This window comes from Microcebus murinus, chromosome 16 (genome assembly GCF_040939455.1).
Source record: "Microcebus murinus isolate Inina chromosome 16, M.murinus_Inina_mat1.0, whole genome shotgun sequence".
In the NCBI taxonomy this organism is placed as follows: Eukaryota; Metazoa; Chordata; class Mammalia; order Primates; family Cheirogaleidae; genus Microcebus; species Microcebus murinus.
The window spans coordinates 51,803,714-51,816,650 of record NC_134119.1 but is presented as its reverse complement, the minus strand read 5'-3'; the positions used below and the strand labels follow the sequence as shown (position 1 = coordinate 51,816,650).

The following is a 12,937-nucleotide window of genomic DNA, read 5'->3' as shown; positions in this document are numbered from 1 at the left end:
CCGATAGGGTTGTGAGCAGGAACTTTCATCAGCATGAAGACTTCTAGTCTAAGGACCCCAGCAGAGAGCTCTACAGTTCCAGCTGTCGATACCACCTAAATCCTTTTCTATAACCCTGAATTTGAAGACCATTAAAACCTTCTTACTCGTACTCCCTTCTGATGACCCACACCAAAGAACAGAATTTTATATGAATCTGAAAGTTAAAAAGAAAAAAGACAAAAGATGTATGGACTTGGAATATGGACGACCAGAGTTCAATCCATGACTCTACCCCATATTATTGGTATGGGTAAATTTCTTCAGCTATGAAATGGGGAGAAAATACGACCTACCTCACAGTTGCAGGGGTCAAATGAAAAACAAGGATATGCAAGAAGTTTGCTTAATAATGATGATGATAGTTAATATTAGAAAATATATACTCATTCAGCCATGCCTACTACGTGCTAGGTATGATGTCAGCCACTGCAGATACTGTGATGAACAAGACAGATATGTCTTCTAGTGCTCCCAAGGGCTTACTGCTTATTAGAAGAATAAAAACTTAAATAAGGTGTGGTGAGTGATAAGGAGGAAGCATTTCAGCAATAGCTAAGAGAATATCTCTGGGCCAGATGCTTGGATTTGAATTCCAGAACTACCACTTAAGAGTTCTGTGACCTTCGCGGTAGGCTGTGTGACTTCTCTGTGCCTCAGTTTCCTTATCTGTAAAATGAAGATAATAGTAGGATTATGATCCTCATGGGATGTAATGAGAATTAAATGAGTTGATATCTATAATGTTTTCAGAACCATTTCTGGCCACAGAAAGCACATTAAATGTAAAGATAAATTTTTTTTAATCTTTAGAGATAAGGTTTCACTAGGTTGCCTAGGCTAGCTCAAATCCTAGGCTCAAGCGATCTCCCCACTTCAGTCTCCCAAGTAGCTAGGACTATAGGCACCACCATGCAAAGCCTGCAGAGATAATTTTTATAAAATAAATAAAGTCTATGACTATAAAGAGCCATGGGAACATGTAAATGAGAACCTAACTGACATGTGGCAAGGTCAGCAAAATTCTCCCTGAACTAAAAATTCCTCTCTCTTCCACAGCAAATGTAATAAGTTTTGTTTCAGTGGTAATCACAAAGAATTAAGCTTTAAATCCTACATCCTGGCAGTATTAAAATTGTGCCAAATGTCCAATAAGTGCCTATGCCAAATCTATTTCAAAAATAATTTAAAATGTTTAAATAGATTTGGAATTTTCCAAAATTTAAAAGTGCAAAGCACTCTTACATGTATTATCTTATTGACCCTCACATAAATTCTTCCAGGAAAGCAGCATAGGAAAGGAAGGACACTCAGTGACCCCATGTGACTTACCCAAAGCCAGAGAGCCAGTAAAGAGAGCACAGAGACAAAAGCTGAGTCTCCTGGCTGGTAACACCACACTCTTCCCCATACTATAATGTGCATATGACCACCTATCTCCTGAAAGTCGAAAGAAATGCCACCTTAGAGACTTGAAACAGCAAATGAGAATGGCCAAGATGCAGAAATCTGTCTTGTTCTCAGCTCTGAGAGTGCCTCTTTCCCCCACAGCTGCACAGGCAGAAACCAGGGGCCATGTTATTATGATACCTCATTTTAAAGTTTTCAGCTTTTAAGGTTTTGCTTTGAAACCACCTTTCATTTAGGGAGTAAAATGTTAGCTAAACTAATAAGTGTAGCTGTCCTGTGGTCCTAAGATATGTGGAAATGCCAAACGTGTCTACTGTTCAGGAAAGATGTCAGTTCTGATAACACCTCTCAGTATTGGGATCTGCTAATTTTGTAAATCTAATTCTGCTCCTCTGACATGGAGAAATAGTTTGCTTAAAATGCAAGTAACAAATACCATCAGAGTCAACAGGAGCTTGCTTTATGGAAAGGTCCAATGTGATTTGTAGATGGAGATGATAGTGATGAATTTACTATTTTTCACTTAGCTAGTTTTCTTTTAATCTCCCTGGGCAGCATATTTAGTCAGGCAGCACGTCAGCACTGTTATGGAGTCTTGTGAACATGCCCCTCGGCGTCTTGGCACATCAGGTAGGAACTTGTTAAAAGTGCAATACTTGAAACCTCCCTGGGACCATCAGCCTCTGACACTACTCTCTGATGGTGTGAAAGGTAGGCTAATTTTCTGACCAGTTTGGGGCACCATTTCAGCCACTGGTCATATTTCTTGCTTCAAACTGAAATTCAGTTTGGCTTTAAGTGTAGGGACACATGGTGGTGGATTCATGTACTTCAGTGTTCGTTTTGACCAAAAGTTTATTTTTCTAGTGCATTTTCTAAGTCAAAGTGGTGAAAATACATAATTTTAGTATGCATGACTACTGGGTCTTAATAAAAACCCTTGTAAGGTTAAAAAAAAAAAAAAAGAAAAGAAAGAAAGAAACCAGGGGCCATGAGCCTAAAACAGGGTGCTTGGTTCCTGTCAGGTAATCTTTTGGTAGACCATTCCATAAAATTAGTGTTAGACTTCTCAAAAAGGAAGTGTGACTTTTATAGAAAAATCTATTCCACTTGGGAGAAAGGTCTAATAAAACCACAAAAGGATAATACATTCATACAACAATAAATTAAATTCATCTGTCACAAACTGAAATTCCAAAGCCCTCTGGGCACACGGCTGCTTTTCTGAGCTGAAATTTAACTCCAATTGAGAAACAGGTCCACTTTTCTAAAAAGATTTCTTTTGCAAATGTCTTAAATAAAAATTCCTTTCACTCACTTGTCATTTTCCAGATTTAATGCCTCTGCTGGCCTTCCTTTCACTAAGGCCACAAGCATGGATTACATGTCTACTGTGGCCTGGACTTCAAGCTAGGCACCATGGTGAACACGGCTACACCCTCCTCCAGGGGCTCACACTGGGTAGGGGAAGATGATACAATCACAATCTTCACACAGCAAAGAACCTGTCAACATGGAGCACGTCCCGTTTCTAGCATGAGACTGATGTGCAGTCAGCAACACTAACTAGATGTCCTGCTGTGGACACAGGCACCAGGGCCTCCACACAGGTGGCACACACCTTCAGAGGGGCTGACACACACATGCAGCGGCAAGGCAGGGAGGTCCCACGCACGAAGGTCAGCCTGGGGCCTGCAGGAATACCCATGCATCAGGAGGAAGGCGACTAGCATAGGATATGGGAAGGCTCCCAAATGAACAGAAACCTCCCAAGAACTCCTCCCCAAACAAGGAAGGGATTTACAGAGGACTCAGGCTAACATGTGTAGTTACCAGGCACAGAGCCACAACAGCAAGGTATCAAGGAAGAAATAGGGTCACCAGAAACCTGAGAGGCTATTCCCAGCTCTGTGGCTAATTTACTCCATGACCTTGGTTATGGCTCCTGGCTACAGTGAGCCATGGGAAAATCATCTAAAAAAGAGAAGTTAGGAAAACTGCCCTTTTTCACAGAACTGCTGAGCAAATAAAGTTAAGATAATGGATCTTTAAATTCTTGGTGAACTAGGAAGCAAGGGTAATGAATCATTCTTAATATTACTAACTTTGTAAAATTAACCCTTTGCACTCGGAGGTTGAATGTGACTCAACACGATTAAAAATTATAGAGATTAAAATTACTCTCTGAATGTATCAATAATTTGAAATATAAAAAAATCCCAATAAATAAATTTGTATGAAAAGAAACTCAAGTTTTTTATTCTACTGCCACGCTTTGTAAAATCTGGGGTATTTAAAAAATTAAATCCCGAGTAGAATAAAGGAATTGAGAAAAAACCAAGCAAAGGGTTAAGACCAGCGTTAAGAGCAGAACATTTTCCTCTCCCTACTCCCAACAAAGAGAAGTGGAGATGCAGTCAACGCATTAAGCAGCTCCAGCATCTGGAGCCTCTATGCTAGAGGGCCGCAACGCAAACTTCCACTATGACTTCCCTGCATTGGTCACTGAGTTCCCCAAGAGAGTGCCAGCCAACATAAAATACCACAGCCTCTTCAGATGGGCTTGAAGGCATCCCAGCTTACAGCACAGCTCAGGATCAGACTAGGAGTTGGCTTTGGTACATTCTCACAGCACAGGTCAAAGAGCATGCAATTGTCATGTGATGAAATTAAATGTCCTGTGCTTAACCCAGAGAAATCGCACAAAGCTGAAATCCCCAAAAATGTATTCATAAAAAACATTTAGTGACTTCTGCTTCAAGGCCTTCAATATAACCTATAATAATTCCCCACTTTCCAGCCAACTCCACGAATGCTGTGACCTTAATAATGCTTTTACCAATACTGAGGAAAATTAATAGCACCTTATACCCCTCCCAGCTGAGAGCTACACAGAGACCACCAATAATTTTCCCTGGGCTCACTAAACATGTCCTTTACCCAAAATTAGACTGCAAAGTCCCTGTAAATGTAGATATATTATTCCCAAATTACCATGTTCTTTGTCCACTCCTTAGGAAGATGGATTACAATGAGTCTCAAAGTCAGAACTAAAAGAGGCCTTAACACCAACCCCTCCCTTTACAATGGAGAGATCTAAAGCCTAGATAATAAGAGGAAATATAGCCTGGTTTAGTGACCTAGTCATCTAACCCCTGGCCCTAAACTCCTGCAACAATGTACCAGTTGAGTCTTCCTAATCTGAAAATCCAAAATCCAAAATGTTTTGAGTACCAACATGGTGCTCAAAGGAAATGCTCATTGGAGCATTTCATATTTCCAATTTTCAGATTAGAGATGTTCAACTGGTAAGTATGATGCAAATTTTTTTTTATTCCAAAATCAAAAAAAAAAAAAAAAAAAAGATCTAAAATCCACTTCTGGCCCCAAGCATCTTGGATGAGGGATACTCAACCTGTATTTTCTTTTTCTAATAAAGGAAAGAAAAAAAGTGAGGCCTAAGCAAAAGCTACTCAGTCCATACTAAAGCCATTTAAGAGTTTACTTAGCACCTATTTAAAGGTAAGTGCTGCCCACAAAAATATAAAAGCACAAATATATAAGAGTAACCTAAGCTGTATTTTGATGTGTGACCCATGTTCATTAAGCACAAGGCCTGCTCTATGCTCCAAGTGCACAAGGGGTCCCCTTTCTCTTAAAACTTACCATACTCTCTTACAGCCATTTGTCCATGTCTGTCTACCATACTAGACTACATGCTCACGAAGGCAAGGATTATATATTATTATCCTTCTATGCCTAATGCCCCTAGCCTATAGGACACTTAATAAATGATTATTGAAATAAGATACTAAAACATTTTAAATTTACATTAACAAAATTGGCAAGTTTTGCCAATGCAGATTTCATACCACACAGCTTAAATCTCAACTTGTGGATTTATCCAGTGTTCTGCTAGATCGTCATTCATTAAATATTTATCAAGCACCTAATATGTGTTAGACACTGCTAATTGCTGGGGACCACACAGTGACAAGAAAAACATTCCTTGTTCAAAAGGAAGTTATAAAGAGGAATAGGAGAAAAAATATTAGCAGATTGATGAGAGAAAGCTAAGAAAGCACAGGTTGCCATGGAAGCTCCTAGCCTTGTCTGGATAGTACGTAAGTAACACAATCTGAAAGCTTCCTGCAGCATAAAATCACATCCCCTAAAACAGCTAATGAAACTGCAATAAAATGATTCCCCAGTACCCAAAGTCACTGTAAAAGAATGCATAGCCACATGCTTAGTGCAGGAAATGAAACCAAAGAAACAAATAAAGCCCCAGGAGTGTTCACTCACAGAGATGAAAATCAGCTTTTAGGGGCAATGGTCCAATTATGAAATCCCTTGGCTACATTCAACTGAAATTCAAGGTATGTAAGAGGCCAATATTTAAGTGGTAAATTAACCCTACCAGTTAAAACTAAAGTGATCTGTGGTTCAAGGGCTAAGGAGATATCACCTTTAACAAATTATTAGCACTTAATATTCACATTAACAAACTATGATGATGACAATGTAATGATGGCGACTTTGCTGAGCACTCACTATGTGCTAGGCACCAAACTGAGCACTTTACACACACATCTGCATTCAAACCTCAGAACAGTTCTGTGAGATAGTAATGCCCCCATCACCCCATTTCATAGATAAAAGTCAGGTTTATACAAGCTTAACCACTTGCCCAAAATGACACAGCTAATTAGCAAAACCCAGGCAGCCTAACTAAAGTAATGTTTATAAACTGTCCAGCACAGTGCTGGCACAAACAAGAGTTCAATAAATGCCTCAAGAGCAGTTCATACCCAAGATCATTTTCTGCCAATCAAACTTGACTTACTGTGGTTCTGCATAATTAACTGTCAAGTTATTGTTCCATGAAGAAAAAGTTGAATCAATTGAGATCAGAATAAAGTGAATCACTGGTAAATACACCTCACAGTAGATTACTAGCAGGATGTGGCATTTATGTAATTTTCACACTTGTTTGTATAACATTCTTTTAATCACCCCAAAGCACCCAAAGGCATTCTAAGCTAATGAAAGCATAAGGCACTTCTATTACCTGAAACTCCAACACACCTTGGACCAGTGGTTCTCAACCTTCATGGTATATCAAAACCATCTGGGGATTTTTTTTTAAACTAGCTGCCTAGGCTCCATTCCTGCAGATTCTGTTTCAACAGGTCTGGAGTGAGCATGCTTGTTTTTTTCAAAGCCACGCAGATGCAGCTAGGGCTGCAAACCATCGTCCCAGACACTCTTACACTTCAGCTCAATTCAACAAACACTCATTGAGATTCTAAGCACTATGAATCCGGGTTGAGTAAGACAAGAAGTCAGCCTCTACCCCCTAAAAAGAGTTTAGAGTTCTCTCTGCTTTCAGGATAAAGAAACCAATATCAGAGATTTATTTCAGTCCAAACCAAATAAACCCCCAGGTAAAAAAATAATACTCTGGTATAGGTTTCCATATAAAACAACTTCCTGTACCTTCCCTGTCAGTAGCCTGGGGACTGACTAACTCTGAGCCATGAGAATTCAGAATGAGAGAAAAAGTCAAGTCTGAGCCATGTGCCATATTAAAGTACTTCCCTGAAAAGCGCACAGCTCCTTTTTAGACTTACTGTTTTAAGGAGGACGTAAATAGGGGAAAGCGGCACAATACAGGACAGGGCGCTCCGTGGGGAGTCAAGAGGTTCCGGGATGCTGGTCCTGGCTCTGCCACCACCGGCCGTCACAGCTCTCCTCTCTGGTCTGAGTGTACGAAACAGCTCAATGAGGGGTATGGTGGGAAAACACAGATCTCACTCCAAGCTCCAGAATCTAACACATAAAGGAATTTTTTTAAAAAAGTGATAAAAAGAATTTTCTGCCATCAACCAGAAAAGGAACTGAAGTACCCCTTTCCCATTCTTCAGAAACCAAAAGTGAAAGCAGAAAATTCAGCAAACAGCACATCCACTGGACTAAGACAACTCATCCTGCTATCCTTTTTTCACACCTTTGTTCATCCACCCCACAGACAGCTGGACTGGACACATACTACGTGCCAAAGGCTATGTGGTCCACCTAACTAACTCCAGCTTTCACTTACTGCAAGCCTATTAAGCTGCCATGTGTTGTTCTATTATATCTTATCTAATCACCATAGAAACCTGTGCTATAGGCAACAATTATGCTATGGATGAAAACAACTGAGGCTTAGGGAGGTTAAGACAGTTACTTAAACATGGCAAGGCTGTGCTTTGGAGGGACCCCCCCACGCCCTCCATGCCTCCCTTTTCAGAAATCACTCCCACACCAGAGCGCTGAAGGGTGGATTTTCTTCCTCTCGGTTTTTTCAGCCTCTTGGCTGACCCAGCATTCCCCAGAAAGCTATTGAGTCCTGGCAGCTCTGTCACTGGCTGTTCTGAGGCCACAAAAGCCATAAATGTACTAGACTAACACAGTCCATCTGTCTCTAACAGATCTTTTACTTGTCATGCTGGTCACTTCTGCGAGCAGATGGGTTAAGAAAGACTTTGGCAAGTTACCATGAATGACTCCCCTCACAACCCCGCCGGAGTGCAGATTGACTAGCAGGCAGTGAGGACATCTTTCTTCCCCACAACTCCCTGCGTTCCTGTCCCTACCACACTGGGAGATAACCCCACCAAATATAGGCAGGAGAGAGCTTCCTCCTGTCCAAGGCAGAGGGCGGGGGAGGAGGCCTCTCCAGCATTTCCAGTGGCATTAAAACAAAACCGTGAGCTGCAGCAACCTGGGCCTCACTCGTAGGCATGTACAACACAGGCAACCATCGGTGCCATTAGGCAGAACTATAAATGTCCTTTTTTAAGTTTTCATACAATTATTCCAGAAATGCTACTTACACAGCTTCATTTCTCATGCATGTGTAATACTTTACAGATTGCAAAGCATTTTCACCATACATCTCACTTGCTCCTCCCAGCAGCCTTGTGTGATGTTAAGTATGTTTCATTATCTCCATTTTTTAAGAACATAAAACCAAAACTTTTCCAAGGACACTGAGCTAGTATTAGAACCAGAACACAAGGCCCTTGATTCTAGAACCAACACTTCTGCCAGTATTCCACATGGTCCTCCCCAGGGGTTCTTACCTGATCTTTTTTTTTTTTTTTTTTTTTTTGAGACAGAGTCTCACTTTGTTGCCCAGGCTAGAGTGCCGTGACATCAGCCTCGCTCACAGCAACCTCAAACTCCTGGGCTCAAGCAATCTTTCTGCCTCAGTCTCCCGAGTAGCTGGGACTACAGGCATGTGCCACCATGCCTGGCTAATTTTTTCTATATATATATTAGTTGGCCAATTAATATCTTTCTATTTATAGTAGAGATGTGGTCTCCCTCTTGCTCAGGCTGGTTTCAAACTCCTGACCTCAAGCAATCTGCCCGCCTCAGCCTCCCCAAGTACTAGGATTACAGGCGTGAGCCACCACGCCCAGCACCTGATCTTAAATGTAGACGGTTTATCTCTCTAGAGTCCTCGGGTTCCCTAAAGATAAGTAATAAAATTTCTAACAGAAAGCATATGCCTATTTGGTAGGTTACATAGGATATTTTTTAAAAGGTAGTTTGTTTATGTTTTGGAAAGATCATTTCAGTGACAATGTGGAGAATGAAGTGCAGAACATATTCTAGATGAGGCAGAGAAACAATTAAGTGGCTATTAGGGCAGTTCAAATGCAGTGTGATGAGGTGTTAACCATAGCTGTCCAGTAAGGACAGAGAAAAAAATGCATGTGAAAGAACTGTAAAATGAAGTCCAATGAGAGCCAGGATTAAGGGGGTATAAAGAATGATGGCAGTTTCTAGTTTGAAAGACTGAACAAGCATGTCATTCTCTGGTACTGAGCAGTGTCCACAGTGTGAGTACAGCTTGGTTCCTTTAGCCATTCACCCGCTAAAGTACACCTTGGTCATTTCCAGTTTCTGACCTTTGTGAATGAAGTTGCTATGAACACACACACACACAAGTTTTTTCATTTTTGTTTGTTTTTTGTGGGTTTTTTTTGAGACAAAGTCTCACTCTGTTACCAGGGCTAGAGTGCCGTGGTGTCAGCCTAGCTCACAGCAACCTCAAACTCCTGGGTTCAAGCAATCCTCCTGCCTCAGCCTCCCAAATAGCTGGGACTACAGGCATGTGCCACAGTGCCTGGCTATTTTTTTATATATATATATTTTTAGTTGTCCAGATAATTTCTATTTTTTTTTTTTTTTTTAGTAGAGACGGGGTCTCACTCTTGCTCAGGCTGGTCTCAAACTCCTCAGCTCAAACGATCTGCCCACCTCAGCCTCCCAGAGTGCTAGGATTACAGGCATGAGCCACCACGCCCAGCCACACATACAGGTTTTTATGTGAACATCGATCTTCATTTTTCTGGTATAAATGCCCACAAGTGCAACTGCTAAGTCACGCAGTAGTTGCATATTTAGGGTTTGGTATTTTTTTTTTTCAGGTAGAGTTTGATTTTTTTTATTTTATAAGAAACATTTTTATTGTATGTTTAGGTTTTTAAAAACTGCCAACTTATTTTCCAGAATAGCTGTACCATTTTCCACTCCCACCAGCAATGTGTAAGGGTGCTGGTGCATCCTCACCAGCATTTAGTGTTGTCACTAGTTTTAATCTTAGCCATTCTGATACATATATAGTGATGTTTTATTTGTGCTTTTGTTGCAGCAGTGTGTTCAGCTAGTGTTACACCTCTTGACTGGGGAAAGAACCAACCAGGGCATGAAGAGTTGGAGGACCGCCTTTATTCCTCCACAGCAGGCTCAGCACAGCTAGCATTACAGCTCTCTTCCCGTCTTCTGGTCTTCTGAACCCCCCCCCCTTCCTTGTTCTCCTCTTGCTTTTATACCCTTGGTAGGGCTGGAAAAGTGTCCAATCAACTACAAGCTTTAACATCCAATCAGCAAGAGTGGAATTCAAAAATTACCCAATCAGGATCACAGAAGCAACAGCTGGAAGCAGGCGGTGGCAGGCGGGGGCCTGGCAGCAGTCCAGCACACGAGCCCAGGCTGCACTACTGCCCCCCCACCCCCCCACACACACCCCACCCCCTGCGGCCCCAGCAGCGTGCCCTCCATCCTGCCCGCACAGCGCCAGCCCCAGCCGTGGGGATGCAGAGCGACTGGGAGGGGACAAGCCACGTCCCACCGCCTGACATTTTCCGCATCACTTTTAATTTGCATTTCCCTGGTGGCTAATCATGTTGAGTATCTATCTTTTCATGGCTTATTTTGTTCTCTGAAATGTCTCTTCATGTCTTTTGTCCATTTTCTAAATAGATGGTTTGGTTCTACTGTTGAATTTTGATAGTTCTTTATATATTATAAATACTAGTCCTTCATCAGATATGTAATTTGCAAGCATTTTCTACCACTCTGTAGCTTCTCTTTCATCATCTTAACAGCGTCTTTAGCAGAGCAAAGTGTTTAATTTTGATGAAGTCCAAGTTCAGTTTTTTTGTCTACAGATGTCCAGGCAACCAGCATTTTTTAATGGAACAAAAAAATATACTAGAGTCTCCTTCATATTAAAGGCAGTTATATTTTTTTTGAAATTTTAATCCCAATTATATACAAGACAATGTAAAATATTCAGTTTGAAAGTTGAAATAACATACGGCTCTAAGTAGTCTTACCCTTAAAATTCTGACTCCCACCTAAGATATCACACACTGTTTACATGGGCATCACAAATACAGTCAGGAAAACAACTGAAAATGTATAATAAGAAAAACAATTACCATGTATGCCTATTGATTAGGGTTTATTTCCCACTTTTTACATAAAAAGAAGACGTCATTGTAAACCCCTGTGACTGGATAATGGATAATGAATGGCTATATCTAAAGCAAGCCTAACGTCTTACTCCTCTATATTATAAAATGCAAGGCTGAAATTTAAACATTCAAATACTTCACATTTCCTGAAGGCAGGGTAGTTTAGTTCAAATAAATGTTTAGGGTCAATATCAAAGCTATGACAAAGCTAGCTACTTCATAGCATTCCAACCTAAGTGCAGCTTTTTTTTTTTTTTGAATTGACATAATAAGTCTATATATTTATGGGATGCACAGTGATGTTCCAATACAGATACTGTATAGCAATCAGATCAGAGTAATTAGCATATCTATCATCTCAAACATTTATCATTTCTTTATACTGGAAATATTCAATATCTTCCTTCTAGTTATTTGGAACTATATATGATTTCTAACTACAATTATCCTACACGCAACTAGAACTTATTCCCATCTAACTATAATTTTGTATCCTTTAGCAAATCTCTCCCAACCTCCTCTTCTACCTACTATTCCCAGTCGCTAGTGTCCTCTGTTCTACTTTTAACTTCGATAATATCAACTTCTTTTAGCTTCTGCATATGAGTGAGAACATGCAATGTTTAACTTTCTGTTCCTGGCTTATTTAACTTAACATAATATCCTCCAGTTCCATCCATGTTGCTGAGAATGACAGAATGTCATTCTTTTTATGGCTGAATAGTATTCCACTGTGTGTGTGTATGTGTGTGTATCACATTTTCTTTATCCATTCATCTGTTATTGGACACCTAGGTTGATTCCATACCTTGGCTATGGTGAACACTGCTGCATGAAACATGGGGGTGCAAATATCTTTTCAATATACTGGTTTCCTTTCCTTTTGGTATATACCCAGTAATGGTATTGTTGGATCATATGATAGTTCTATTTGTAGTTTTCTGATGAACCTCCACTCTGTTCTCCATAGTTGCTGTCCTCGTCCACATCCCCACCACCAATGTATAAGAATTCCATTTTCTCTGCATCCTCACCAGCAGTTGTTATGTTTTGTCTTTTTGATAACAGCCATCCTAAATAGGTGAGATGATACTCAGTGTGGTTTTGATTTGCATTCCTTGATGATTAGCCATGTTGAACATCACTAATTTTTCATACATTTGTTGGCCATATATATGTCTTCTTTTAGGAAATGTCTGTTCAGCCTTCTGACCTCCAAAAGTGAAGAGCTCATTTTGGAATCAGATAACCTGTATGATTCAGAGACAATCTGAGTTTGGTTCTACTCTATTACTTCCTAACTGTGTAACTCTGGGAAGTTCCCTTAACCACTTTGAGCTAAACTTCCTCATCATTTACTAGGGATAAATACCACCTTCTTCAGCTGGTTAACACTGAGGATTGAAAGAGAGAACATAAGCAAAGCCACTTCACAATGCCTGACACAATCAAGACTAGCTAGTGTTATAATTGAAGCTAAGTAAAAACTTTCTTTTTCCCTTTTCCAGGCCCACTTGACATACAATTAGTAAAGTATAGCAAATAAAGGAAACCAAAGTAATTATTTAATTTTTAATAAAAAATGTTTTTAAAAGGAAGGGGGTGAGAGGAGAAACAGGAGGAGGGAAACAAGAGGGAGAAAAAGTCACAAACCCCAGGCCAGGACTCAT

The 12,937-nt window shown here is 40.4% G+C and overlaps 1 protein-coding gene across 4 annotated transcripts in view; it reads right to left on the bottom strand.

Annotated features, from left to right (window-relative positions):
• Positions 1-12,937, bottom strand: part of AFAP1 (actin filament associated protein 1) — a 190,026-nt gene that overhangs the window by 147,801 nt on the left and 29,288 nt on the right. The window contains exon 1 of one of the 4 annotated variants that reach the window (XM_012783478.3): positions 7,083-8,547. The exons of the other annotated variants lie outside the window; for them this stretch is intronic. The gene's annotated coding sequence lies outside the window, so the exon portion shown is untranslated. Of the gene's footprint in view, positions 1-7,082; positions 8,548-12,937 lie in introns of those variants that run through there. 4 annotated transcript variants of the gene reach the window in all.